Genomic DNA, 11,852 nt, shown 5'->3' on the forward strand with positions numbered 1-11,852 from the left:
CCAGTCCAATCTTTAGTAAAATTCATTGAATAACAAATTCTTTTGAGAGTTGCTCGGACTTAAAGACTCACCATACCTATGGCCACCCTCGTAAGAGCTTCTTCCAAATGAGCTCAACAGTCATGGGATGGTATATATGAAGTCTATCACAGGTCTATACTAAAAAACCTCTTTTGCTTTGGCATGATCTTTTAGATCTTGGGTTCCAGTGGCATACCACAGAGAAATCAGTTTCATCTCTGGGCCAGAGTGAGGTGTCGGGATTGGACTTTTATGGAGATTTTGGCTATACTAGAAGATTAAAAAATCAATAAAACAATAGAAGAATGCAGGAAAAAATGACATAAGAATTTTACACAAAGTTTAGCTCAGTGTGCCTATGTTAGAATTTATAGTTCAGTCATAAAGACAGAATTACTTTTCAAGTTATACCATAATTATATTCTTTTTTTTTAAACCCTTACCTTCCGTCTTGGAGTCAATACTGTGTATTGGCTCCAAGGCAGAAGAGTGGTAAGGGCTAGGCAATGGGGGTCAAGTGACTTGCCCAGGGTCACACAGCTAGGAAGTGTCTGAGGCCAGATTTGAACCTAGGACCTCCCATCTCTAGGCCTGGCTCTGAATCCACTGAGCCACCCAGCTGCCCCCCCCCCATAATTATATTCTTAACCAACTGTGTTCCAGTGTACTAAATCTTCCCCCCCATTGACTTATATTATCAAATATGAGATTGCTTCCTCTGATATAAATTCTACTTTATTCTTATCACTTCCACTTAGAGTGTTTTTTTTCCCCTATTTCTCCTTGTCTTGTCTAAGCTGAAAGTATCCTAGTCACTTATGGTCCAATTTCACTGTTAAACAGCATGAAAACTTTAACCTGTTCTATTTTTTGATCTGGCCCATTTATTCTTCTTTAATCTAGCTGTTGGATTTTTTACTCTTCAGTGTTCACCATATTGGTGCTGGACATTGTGAGGCCACTGCTTAAATCTTAGTGCAGCTCAGAATTCCTGAACTCAAGCAATTCGCCAGTCTCAGCCTTCCCAGGAGCACAGATTACAGTTGTGAATCATCATACCAGATCTGGTAGTCTTTAGAAACTGTCAATGAAGAAGAGGTTAAAACAGGATTCTAACCTACATTGTATTTTGAGTAAGGTCTAATCCTTTGAAGTCTTTCATAATTTAGTTTTAATGTTGAATGTTAAAATTGGAAGGGAACTTAGAAATTAACTAGTCAAAACTTTTTGTTTTAAAAATGAGAGACCCTTACAAAGAGCTGAATTGTGCAAGTCTATAATAAATTTTTACTTTTCTTCTGCTTATTTTCCTATTTAAGTTTCTACAGAATGGTTAAGGAGCCCCAGCAGCAGCTTCTTTGGCTGCTATATTCAGTTGACTCTTGCTTGACCTGGGCTGGGTGCCAGGACTAGTTATGTGAGTGAAATAAAATTATAGGAACCTGAAAATGCTCAGCAGTGCAATTTTGGCCACTGCTTAAAATTAGAGATTTATAGAAACTATGAATTGAAAAGGACCCTAAGAGATCATTTGCACCCACTTGCCATCTAATGCAAGAACTTCTATAATATCACAGTTCAATGGTCATCCAGTCTACTTTGAATAGCTTATTTCTCTGTATAATGGGGTATTTCTAATTGTTCAAAAAGTTCAATAGAGTCAAAATTTGTCTCCTTGCACCTCCTACTCTTTATTAGTTTGTCAGCTAGGATTTTGTAAGTGCCTACTATATGCCTGGAGCTGTGCTAAGTGCTGATCCAAGATCTCTTGACTAGAGTAACACTAGTCTACTGTCTCTTCTAAATGGAAGCCATTTAGTTGTTATTTTTAGCCAGTCCTATATTTAACCTATGATTGCTTCCTGTGATGGTGGGAAATGGTGCTGTATGTGGACCTAAAATCTTTTCAAATTTGAACTCATAAAGGCTTAAAGAATCACAGGCTATTAGAGTTGGAAGAGATTTTAAGGTCATCTAGTTCACTTCCCCAATTAGTAGATCAGGAAACTGAGGACTAGAGAGATTAAATTATATGTTCCAAGTCATATGGCAGGGCCAGAAATGGAGCCCATATTTCTTGACTCTCTTCTCTTGTGCTCTGTGAAATATACTCTTCTATCTCTGGTCTAGTTATTTGTTTCTCCTCTATTCCTCACTCTAACTCATCATTAAATGAAATAAAAAATTTTTAATTGTGTGCATGTATTTACTACAAGAGTGGAAACTATTATAGGTTGCATTCACTTATTACTCAAATCCTTTTGTTAGTTCTCAGTGTCAGAGGAAAGTATTACATTCACCTGTCTCTATTCATCTCTAAGGATGGAGAGGTAGGAGACAGAGTGAGGTAATCAATAGCACCCAGACTTTGGGGTCAGAATATACCCAGGTTTCAATTCCCATGTTGATAATTTACTGTTAGTATAAATCACTTATATTTTTTCATTTTCTTCAGTTGTGAAAGATGGGTAACGATGGCACTTTCTTCATAGGCACTTACTTTGAGGCTCAAATGAGGATACATATGTGATTCTAAATCCCTGAATTTTACATTATACCATCTCCACTTCCCCCCAATATGTCTCAAAACAACAACAAACCTCTCACATTCTCTGCATTTCAGTGATATTGGCCTCCTTGCTTTTTCTCAAACAAAGAGACTCTATTTCTCAATCCTTTTTTTACCACTGTTGACTTAAGTTTTCTCATCTTTAAATGGAGAAAATGCTGATTATGATACTGACCAACTGCAATTTTTAGGACTATAGATGTTTCCCAAGGAGATCTGGGAAAAAGGAACTATCTGTTCCAAGATATTCCTAACATCTCTCTTTGCAGTGGCAAAGAACAGGAAATTGAAGGAATGTATCAGTTGGGGAATGACTGGATAAATTGTGGTATATGATTGTGATGGAGTAGTATAAATGTGCCATAAGAAACTATAAGCAGGTTAATTAAAAAAATTGAAAGGATTTACCATGAAGTGATAAAGAATGAAATGAATAGAACCAAGAGAACATTATATACAGCTATAGAATTAACATTTGAAGAATAACTTGAGAATGTCCACCTTCAGAGGATAAACTGAAAAATAGATACACAAAAGACATAATCTACATATACACATCATTTTGTAAGATAATATCATCTATTGTGTAGGAAGGGGAAGAAAGGGATGAGATACCTGAGAATAAATTCTACTAATTAAATAAATTAAAATAAAACAAATAAAAAAATAAAGTGCTCTAGAAATGTGAGCAAATATCATTACTATTTCAATCAATTTTCTATTTTAGGTCAATAAAAATTTATTAAGCATCTGTTGTGTTCCAGATACCTTGAATTGGGGCACAAATACATGCAAAATACAATCCTTGCCCTTGAGGAGCTCATAATCTAAGGGAAGAAACAATATACAAATAACTATGTACAAATAAGCTATGTACAAGATAAATAGGAAACAATACGAGATAAAAGGCACTAAAATTAAGAAGGATTAGGAAAGACTTCCTGTATAAGGTATGGATTTTCATTGAGAACTGAAGGCAGAGATGGGGAAGGGAGGAGAGAGACAGAGACAGAGACAGAGACAGAGAGACAGAGACAGAGAGACAGAGACAGATGAGACACAGAGAGAGAGAGAGAGAGAGAGAAAGTGAGAGTGAGAGAGAGAGAGAGAGAGAGAGAGAGAGAGAGAGAGAGAGAGAGAGAGAGAGAGAGAGAGAGAGACAGGCAGACAGACAGACAGACACTTGGGGGACAGCCAGAGAAAATGCCAGGAGCTGAGTGATGTATAGCTTGTACAGTCACCTAACTATTTAAGATCAACCTTCTACCAAACAGCAGCAGGAATCTCCTGGGTTTTTCATCAGTCCGAGCCACATCTTGAGACCTATAAACCAAGATCTAATAATATTCATGAAATAATAGGATTCTGTAGAATCTTTAATTATGTATCTTTGGAATTCAAATCTGGATTCACTGTTTCCAGATCTCCTACTCTTTCCACTATATTCTTCCAGGCTATTGGGAAGCTTCTTGACAGCTGGACTCAATGATAAGTGGCATAAAAGTCTGGAGCTCCATTCATTCATCAAACATTTATTAAGAGCCTACTATATATGAGGCACTAGGGGAGATCATTTCATACTTTATATTGATTTCTCTCTTTCTCTGCCAGAGCATCACAGAAGTAGAATCCTATCGGTGGAAGAGAATGTATATCTCATTTTATCCAATTTTTTTTTTCATTTACAAAAAATGAGCTAGAGAGGCCTGGGATCAAAGAATAATTTGTGTCAGAGGTGAACCTAGAATACTGGTCTTTTGGTTCCCAGCCTAGTAGTGCTTTTTTTTTTGAGGAGCCCATAATGCTTCTTCTCTGCACTATCACAAAGTTTCTTAGTATAATTTTAGATTCAAAATTGTAACAGGAACCTTTGCATCTGAAATGTCTTCCCTTTTTTTGTTGGTGAAAGGTTCAGGGAAGATATCACACAATAAAAGTAAGAAAAAAGAATGGGGACCCATTTTGCTTATACTTTGTGGCTGGCTGACAGAATTTGAAGACTCTATGATAGGATTGGAAAGTGTGTATCAATTGCTCTCTGGAGAATTATCCATGAAAGCTTGATTTACAACCTATTCTGAAAATGAACAAATCGAATGCCTGGAGAAATTGAAATACATCACCATGCTCAGCCTAAGGAAAGGTTAATGGCAGGTGCAATGCCACTATAATTCAAGGGAGTTTATTGCCTTTTCTATATTCTCCATCTTTCACCATTTACTAATATGCCTTTTTGGGTACCCAAGGTCTCTGAGCTTTCCTAGTGTCTCCATGGACCATAGTGCTGTCTAGTGGTAGCAACCCTGAACTGGACTATTATGAATATCAAGGGAGAGGTGATCCAGTAGATACAAAAAGCTGACATCACTCCTCACTTGTGGTAAATGGGAAAAATGAACCTTTTCTTGAAAGAAAAATACCCTCACTGAAAACCAGGATCCAAGGAACTGAGGGAAAACAGCTTTCTCATTTGATCTTTGGTTGTCAGAGTTATCAGGGTCACCCCAGTCCCTCCACCCCACCTCAAAGTGATTTAATTGGAGAAAGATAACCTTGTACAACTTCAGTTGGAGAAAATGAACTTTAAAATTCAAGTGATTTTTACTCTTCTCCATGAGATATTTACAGAAAATGTCATAAAAATTATTGTGTTTGTTTTCTTAGGAACTGTGTTTGAACTAGAAGCCTCCCTTCCAATCAATGACTTGGAATCAAGGACATTATATGTGGGAGCCAACACTATGTTATACAAGCAAACATATAATAACCATGAAATTGTGTGATCATTTAGAATAGTAAAAGTAAATTCTGAGTCTTATAAAATAGGTGTTAAATTCTACAACTAGTCCCAAGGTACTCATGATAATTCACCATTCCTTAGAACTTTAGATTTTATCTAGCACTTTCCTTGGCCACATTGTGAAAAGTAAGTAGTATAAACATCATTGCTCACATTTTATAGGTGATTGTGTTGAGGATATTAAATTTCAAGGAGCCTCAGCTTTCTCTTTTGGACTTGGAGCATTTGGACTTGATGATCTCTAAAGTCACTTATAGCTTTAAATCTATGATTGTTTTTGCTATTCAAGTTATAATTAATCTATTTTCATTTTCTATTCTTATCTTCACTTCTGCTCTCTTGGGACCAAATAGAATAAAACTAATCCTTATTTCACATGAAAGTCCTTCAAATACTTGAAGACAGTTAACATGCTCATTTATATGTCTTGGATACAAGACCCCTCATTAGTTTAGTGGGCCTCTCTAGTCATTCTCCAATTTATTAATGTCCTTAAATTGTGGCACCTAGAACAGAACAAAGTATTCCATATAAGATCTGACAAAGGCAGAGTATTACACATGTAATAATTACAATGCTACATGTAATACTTAGAAATTGCTTTTGTTAAATAATACTAGTAAAACATTGTTGTGGTTGCCATTTATAAAATTAACTCTAAAGTCACAAGGATAATAGTGGCCTTTAACAATTTAATTTAGTATAAATATTGTATAAGAAAGAAATAAGGCAGGAAGGTAAGAAGGAAGGAAGGAAGGAAGGAAGGAAGGAAGGAAGGAAGGAAGGAAGGAAGGAAGGAAGGAAGGAAGGAAGGAAGGAAGGAAGGAAAGAAGGAACTGAGGGAGGGAGGGAGGGAGGGAGAGAGGGAGGGAGGAAGGAAGGAAGGAAAGAAGGAACTGAGGGAGGGAGGGAGGGAGGGAGAAAGGAGGGAAGGAAGGAATTAGAAAATTAGTTTCTAGCCTACCACTCTAAAGACTGATCCGTAGAATTTCAGCTCACTCTCCAACAAGGTTCCAATCTCCATATGGAAGTCCTGTAGTCTTTTTGGAGGAAGGGTGTCTTTCTCTCTGACCTGAGTCACCAATGCCAAATGGAGTAGAAGAATCAATCCTAGCAAAATTATGCCAAAAGCTCTTAATCTCCTCTCCAGTCTCATCTTTTCTTCATATTGCTTCCTGTCTCTCTGAGCTGGTCTAAGACATCTCAGGAACCAATCAAAGTCTTTCTGACCTAGACTCATAACCCTTAGTTCCAGATCATGTTCCTAGGGTTCTTAACCTATGACCTCTGTTTGGAGCATTCCAGCCACACTAATGGGATGGGTTGGAAGAAAAGCAAGTTCATGATTCTGGGAGGAAGTATTAGCTTTTATGGCTATCATATCACACTGTTGACTCATATTGAGCTTGCAGTCCACTAAAAATCCCAGATCCTTTTCAGAACTTCTTCTATCTTGCATTTATAGAGCTGATTTTTTGGATCTAAGCATAAAACCTTATATTTAGCTTTTTTGAATTTCATCTTATTCAATTTACTTTAATGCTCTAGCCTTGCTTATAGTCAAGATCTTTTTGGATTCTAACACTCTCATTCAGTATATTAGCTAACTCTCCCAGTTTTGTGTCATTAGTAGATATGATGATCTATCAGTATGCTGTTATTGTTCAGTCATTTAGTCATGTCTAACTCTTTGTGATGTCATGGACCATAGCATTTCAATACAATCCAGGGGGTTTTCTTGGCAAAGATACTGAAGGGATTTGCCACTTCCTTGTCTGGCTGAAAAAGGCAAATGGAGATTAAGTGAGTTGCCAAATGTCAAACAACTAGGAAGTATCTGAGGCCAGATTTGAATATATATCCTCTTGATTCCAGACCTGGCACCCTATTCACTGTGCTACCTAGGTGGCCCTGCTCCTATTGTTTCTTATCTTGACTATTATTATAGCCATCTAATTGGTTACCTTGCTTTAAATCTCTTCTCTCTCCACAGACCTCTCAAAGTTATATTTCTATTGCACAAGCCCTCTGTTAAAAAACTCTAGTACTCTCTATTATCTGTGGAATAAAAGAAAAACACATTTAGCATATAAAAACTTTCATAACCAAACTCTAACCTAATTTGCTCTCTCTCTCTCTCAGATATTGAGATATCTCTATAGATTTATTTTTTAAATTTATTTTGGAAAGATCTTTTATTTTAACTATTACATTTAATAACAATTTTTGGATGTTATATGATCCAAGTTGTTTTCCTCCCTTCCCTCCAGATTTGAGCTGTATTTTTATATGTTATATTGATCTCTATATATCCTCCCCTTAAGGGTAGCTGGGTGGTACAGTGAATAGAGTGCCAGTTCTGGAGTCAAGAAGAACTGCATTCAAATATGGCCTAAAACACTAACTGTGTGACCCTGGGCAAGTCACTTAATCCCATTTCCTTCAATTTGCTCATTTGGAAAATGATCTAGGGAAGCAAACCATGCCAATATCCCTGCCAAGAAAATGCAGGGGTTATAAAGAGTTGGACATGACTGAAAAAAAACAAAACAACAACACAACTAAACAGCAAAATCTTTCCCTTTCACAACTCTATGCTGCCTTTTCAACTGACCTGCTTTTAGTTCTTCATTCTATCTATTATTTTCTTCCTTTCCTACAGACTGTCTTTTATGCATGGGATTCTCTCTCTCTCTCTCTCTCTCTCTCTCTCTCTCTCTCTCTCTCTCTCTCTCTCTTTCTGTGTCACTGTCTCTTCTTCCTCCCCCCTTTCTGTCTCTTCTTCCTCTCCCCTCTGTCTCTCCTTCCTCCTCCTCTCTCTATCTCTGTCTCTCCTTCCTCTCCTCCCTCTGTGTGTGTCTCTCTCTGTTTCTCTGTCTGTTTCTGTCTCTCCTTCCCTCCTCTCTCTCTCTCTCTCTCTCTTTATATATATATATATATATATATATATATATATATATACATATAAACACATATAGGTCACATGTCTGTACTGTATTTATATATATATACATATATATGTTTTTTATACATACTTATATACTGTAAATGAGGTCTTTCCTGGTTCCTCTGACTTGTACATTCTCTGATTACTTTGATTTTCATTGTATATGTGTTTAGATATGTACATACATGCACATATATGCATGTACGTATGCATATATCTACCCATTTTGTTTCCCTGGTAAAATGTCCTCTTGAGGGTAGAGACAGTTTTATTTTTGTCTCTATATGTTGACTCTATGTCTTTTGAGGTAGATAGGCGACTCACCCAAGTGGAGGAGGGGGATATTTTCCCAAAACCTATCTATAAATCCCATTCCAGCTGGGGTGAGTTCCCGCAGCATAAGTTCCCACCTTGTGAGGGTACAAGGCTCTTTCCCCTGTGGATGGGCCTCCAGGAAGAGTGGGAGGAGAAAATGAGTGGCCAAGGATACTTAAGGACACTGGAAAGGAAGCAGCTGAGGGTCTTTGCCAAGGCCAGAGACCACAAGTGGCCCCGTGATGAAATGTTTCCTTCTGCCACCCCCAATAACCACCTTCACATGTTGAGAGTGAGACCATATTGGTTCACATCTGCCTGGCATATGAGTGTATAGAGAATGGGTCAAGTGGATCGTGCCTCTCTCAGAGGAAAGGCCAATGGAAATGTTGTCTCCGGGTGTGCTGGCACACACAGCCCACACCAAGGGCTGCTTATGTTGCTTGGCATGAATGCATAGCACAGACACTTCCTGCTCCCACTAGATTAACATCTTGGTGGATCTCCAGTCATTTCCCCCCTCTTCCTGGGGTCTTTCATTGGCATGAAGAGAAAAAAATGTATGTGTGTGTGCTCTTGTGTAATGGGAATACTAGCTTGGACTAGGGTAGTGTTGAGGGGGTGATGAAGGGTACAGGACCTCCCTTCAACTGCTATCTTCAGAGCTGATAATAGATATATCAAATCAAGACAATAAACATATATTAGATGCCTACACTGGAACAGTTACTGTGCTGAAGAGTAGGGCTACACAGAAAGGCAAAAACAGTCTCTGCTCTCCAGTAACTGGGGAGACAACATGCAAACAGTTATAAGTACAAATGATCTGTAGATAAGATGAACTGGAGATAATTTCAGAGGGAAGGTACTAGCATTAAGGGGGACTAGCTTCTTGCCACAGGTGGGATTTTAGTGGAAACTTGAAGAAAACTAGGGGAGCTGAAAGTTGAGAGAAGATAGAACACATCCCAAGCATGAGAGACAGTAAGCGAATGGAAATTCATGGAAATGTATGACCATAGCCTACCTAGACCCTAATTAGAAGCAATAATTGAGTTAAATAGGAATTCCACAGAATACCCAATAAGCTCCCCCCTTCTGCTCCTGGGACGCTATCTTCTTCCCTTTACTGTGAGAATCTTTTATACCTCTTGCACCAAGCACATAAATTACTATTATGACTCTTGGTGAAGCTACTCAGTATCAAAACTAAATAAATGAAAGACAAATGTCATTAAATTACTCTAATGATAGAAAACCAAAGTGGGTACAAGCTTAGAGAAAAGATTTAGTCATGAGGATACAGAAAAGAAGAAGAGGTGGGATATGGCAGAAAATCAGATTTCTTCCATGGTGTAGCGAGAGAAGTTACAAAGTACAAAAAAACTGCAAAGAATTGATTGACAACCCTCAAGACTCAAGCCTCTCCAAGAAATGGCTGAGTGAGAGTTCCAAGCTGTTGAAGGGACAGGTTTCCAACTGTCTCTCTGGAGTAGAAGGTCAAGAACCTGAAGGGTGTGGATCTGGACTCTCTTTGGACAACCACATCTTATAAGCTGACTGCCTTGAATAAGATCAAAAGTATTGAAAAGAAGATCCCCATACATTCTGATGGACAGAGTGATGTTGGAGGAGCCTTTCTTTCTCTTTCCTGGAACATCTGTGGACTCAACAGCTGGATTCCTGTTACCTGACCCACCAAGGACTGTGTGTCTGTGTGTGAGGTTCTGGGTTCCCTGTTGGACTTATCCTTAGAAATCTTTAGTTGACTTAGTCAGACAGGTAAAGCTTAGGAAATTAACTATAGTGCATTAAGTATCTTGGGGCAAATAGTCAGATGCAAACCTTTCCCCTTTTCCTTTCCCATCATCCCTTTCTTTGTTAATAAACTCATTTATTTAAGGGTGTTTTTCCCCTTTGTACAAACCTTTCCCCCTTCCTAAATTCCCCATAGCAGTTTTGGCAGAGCAAGTCAGGATAGGAGTTAGGAATATTGATTTAGTATAAGCATATAGCAGCTAGAAAAGCCAAAGTGAGTAACAGGTTGGGAAGATTCCATTTTGCTCTCAGTAGGTAGAACATTCCAAAGGTGGGGGCAACAGAATTCTGGGGCTCTGAACTGGGAGAGACATTTAAATTTTAAATCCCTTAGCACATGAACTAGGTGGCCATTTTGGAATTTTTTGTTCTTGAATTTTTTATAATTTTTTTTCCTTTCCTTAATTGTGTATAGCTAGAAAGGGATCACTGTGGATTACAACAGTACTAATTCTATTGTATAAACTGGGTTACTAATGAATGTAAACATGTCTGGGGACATGTTAAAGAATTTTTGTTTGTACTTTGGAAGTTTATTGTACATATCCCACACATTGTTTTCACCCTGATCCCAAAAGTTACATATTGTTAGACTACCAATGGATGAAACCCTGCATGTCATTAACTGTGCAAACTGTATTGTTCTATGCTCCCATACTGTGTATTTGTATATGTATTTTAGACACCTGTAGAGCTGTGTTATTTATTATTGGTAATGGGTTTAAGACTGCAATGATAAGGGTAACAAAGGATACAGAATTAAAACAAACAGTAATATTGATGAAGCAACAACTGGACCAAATGGAAATATACATGAAAGACAAAAGGTTTATAAATAATGAATATGGGTTTGAGGTAAAAGAAAAGATGGCACATTTTAAAAATAGAATAGACTGTAGAAGGAAGAGGCAGAAGGGAAGGTTGCCTTATTCCCTCTAAGAGATCTCCCAATGGTTTCTAGGGATGAGATCTTTCAAGTAAAAATGCATAAGAGATTTACACTTGAAGACTTAGAGTACATAAAAAGAGAACTCCTGCCTTTGCAGATGATCCAAATAAGGTAATCTAACAAATGAAGAGAGCCATTGATCTGTTTGATCCATATTATTATGATTTTGCCCTACTAATGAAAGAACTTTTGACAAAAAGGGAAAGGAACAAGTTCATAGATGAAACTAGGGAGGATCTGTTATTAACACCATGGCCACAAGATTATTATGACACAGATATGAATAACAAGGCACAATATGACATGAAGAGGTTATGGGTACATACACGAAAAGGCCAAATGCATGGTCTAACTTTGAGGGAATAAAACAAAAGGCTAATGAAACACCTATTACATTCATTTACCACATTACTGAAGTAGCTGAAACATACTT

The 11,852-nt window shown here is 37.7% G+C and overlaps 1 long non-coding RNA gene across 1 annotated transcript in view; it reads right to left on the reverse strand.

The window, feature by feature from the left end:
* Positions 1-7,155, reverse strand: part of LOC103103171 (uncharacterized) — a 38,699-nt gene extending 31,544 nt beyond the window's left edge. The window contains exon 1 of the long non-coding RNA XR_469132.3: positions 6,355-7,155. This is a non-coding gene — a long non-coding RNA (uncharacterized LOC103103171). The remainder of the gene's footprint in view (positions 1-6,354) is intronic.
* Between the last annotated feature and the right edge of the window lie 4,697 nt (positions 7,156-11,852).

This window comes from Monodelphis domestica, chromosome 6 (assembly GCF_027887165.1).
Source record: "Monodelphis domestica isolate mMonDom1 chromosome 6, mMonDom1.pri, whole genome shotgun sequence".
NCBI lineage: Eukaryota > Metazoa > Chordata > Mammalia > Didelphimorphia > Didelphidae > Monodelphis > Monodelphis domestica.